The sequence below is a fragment of the Pinus tabuliformis genome, chromosome J (genome assembly GCF_031772625.1).
Source record: "Pinus tabuliformis cultivar Carrire ecotype Pingquan chromosome J, CPIR1, whole genome shotgun sequence".
Lineage (NCBI taxonomy): Eukaryota > Viridiplantae > Streptophyta > Pinopsida > Pinales > Pinaceae > Pinus > Pinus tabuliformis.
This window is the reverse complement of record NC_142295.1, coordinates 886,485,861-886,488,790: the sequence shown is the minus strand read 5'-3', so window position 1 is coordinate 886,488,790 and position 2,930 is coordinate 886,485,861.

The window sequence follows — 2,930 nt, the reverse complement described above, 5'->3', positions numbered from 1 at the left end:
ATCTTTGTAAGAATGTGACATTTGAACATGGTTGATCATGGATGACCATAGTTGTCTCAATGTGACATTAGACAAAGAGACAATCTTTGTCACAACGTGACCATGGTTATTGACCATGGTGGATCATGGTTGATTTACATATTTAGACAATCTTTGTTAGAATGTGACGTCGGAACATGGTTGACCATGGGTGATTTTCATATTAAGACAATACTTGTCATAATGCGACATTAGAGCATGGTTGACCATGATGGATTTTAATGTCAAGAGAATGTTTGTCAAAATGCAAAGTTGGACAATGGTTGACCATGCTTGATTTTCATATTCATACAATCTTTATTATAATGTGACATTGGACCATAGATGACCGTGGTTGAGCATGATCGATTTTCATATTTAGAAAATCTTGTCCTAAACCCTAAGATAAATATTGTAAACCAAGGTATATGAACCCTATGATAAATATCATAAATGCTAAAATAAACATGGTTGACCATGGTTGACAATGATTGACTATGACTTAACATGTATGACCATGGTTATCCATGGTTGATTTTCGTATTGAGACAATATTTGTCTAAATGTGACATTAGACCATGGTTGACCATAGTTGATTTTCATATTAAGATAATCTTTGCCACAATTTGACATTCAAGCATGAATAACCAATTTTAACCATAATGTCAACTTTAATAAAAAATAATAATAACAATAAGAATTTCCATAAACTAATGGAAATAATTCTAACTAATATGAAATTGAAAAAATTAAAAGTTAAAAATAACTCAAAAAATTATTTAATTATCTATATTCATTTCTTCTCCTACAGAGCTTCAATATAAAATATATACAAAACTTCAATATAAAATATATACATAACTTCGATATAAAATATAGTTATCATATTTAACTTTGTCTCCATTTTATTTTAGTAGATAATATATTTAATCATTAATTAAATTACATTATTTACTATCTTTTAATTTCATATATTATATTATTTATAATATTTTTTATTATTTTCATATTCATATTATAAATAATGGTAAGAATTTTTATTTAAAATAAAATAATTTAAGATCAATTTCCATATTAAAACGCATTTCTATTGGTAGAGAGAGTAGATGAGATAAAAAAAAAAGTTAATATAATCCAGGAAACATTTTTTTAAAATGTTATACAACATTACAATGGAATTTATATAATTATTATATTTTTAATCTTTATTATTTTGTTTTTATGATTTACATACCTGAAATATCATCCAAAATTTAGGTTTCATTTTTTTGATAAAGCAAGAGACGTACTTTCTTTTCATTATAAACAAAGACACCAGTTACATATAGAACAATTGCCCAAAGATTCCTGGGATTAAACATTAACCAGCCACTCCAATCTTGGGAGCAAACCAAGGGCCCAATAACAATCAGAAAACCATAGTAAAGCTACAACCCACCAAACTGATAGGAAAGAGCCGACTATAGAGAATCCTAACAGAGCTGAGAAGGGAATATACTTTGATTTCGAAAACGGACCTGAAGAAAAAATAAACCCTCAACTACACTGATTTCAGATCCGCAATGTAGAATAAACATCGAACACACGGTCTGCCTGAAATCACTCAAAGTCGTCCTCCTCGCCCAAGATGCTCGGAAGATAAACAACAAACTTGGTCGAAAACTACCCAACCAATTTAGATGGATGAACCAACCGCTACGGGATCCAACGGTTGCCCAGAATATCACAGCGCCCGAGTTAACTAGACTTTATTGCGCAATCAAGGGTGGTTTTCCCATCCTTCCTCCACCACGTGTGGGAAGATGAATGGGATCGCAACAAATTCTCTGAAACCACTTTCCCTATTAAAGCTGTGCAATAATCAAAAACCGCTCAGGAAGCAATTTTCCTCTCCAAGACCCCAAAAAAAACTGTGATTTCGGCTACTAATGAAATGGGGATCCCTTCCAAGTCTACTCGTCTTTCTATCCTGAACATGCATTCCCTGAAGAACAATGCTAATAATCTTATTACTGCTCAGGTATCTATCACTCCTCGGTGATCGTCCCTTCCTCAAGGACCTGTAAGCTGGAATATGAAAACACATGTGAAGGCCATGAGATTAAGGGCTTACCTCCAGGACTCTGTGTCTAAACACTCTAATATCTTCCTCCTCTTTTTCACTAGAGAGAGTTTCTAAACTGCTTTTTCTCAACCCCTGCCATCCTATAGAAACATTGACATCTGTATCGCTGACCCCTTGATTGGCAAATAGGTCAGCCAGCTTGTTGGCCTTTCTGCAAACAGGTTGGAAGCTGACAGTGTGCAGGTTTTGTAGGTGATCCTGAATTCCTTGGAAAACTAGGTGATTAACTTCCAGTATTTGGAGACTTTCTTCAGCGTTGATCCATTATTGATTCTTTTGACTGAGTTAATAACTAGCTTTGAATTGGCTTCCACTATCACATTGCAACAATTATCCTGGCTTAGTATATCAAGGAATTGCTCCAACGCCATGAGTTCAACCATGTTATTAGTGGCGGTACCAAGACGACAATGGAAAATGTAGATAATACTTCCTTTGCAATCCTTGAGTACTCCCCCATACCCCGTCAGTCTCGGATTTCCTTTGGCCGCCCCATCAATGTTGAATTTTAGATATCCATCCAAGGGAGGATGCCAGAAATCCTGCTCTCTATCCCTTACAATAACCTTTCTATTAAGACCTTGAGGAATATGATCCTGCATCCGTAGTTGTTTGAGAATATTACTTTCCAGAGCTGAGGGAGGATTATTATGGTGGTTACAAACAGAGGAGACTATAGTCTCCTTAATTTGTTTCAAAATAGTCTCGACCAGTAGATATGGGGGATTTTTTTCCTCCTTCAGTATTCTTTTATTCCTCCCCTTCCATACATTCCATATGATAAAGC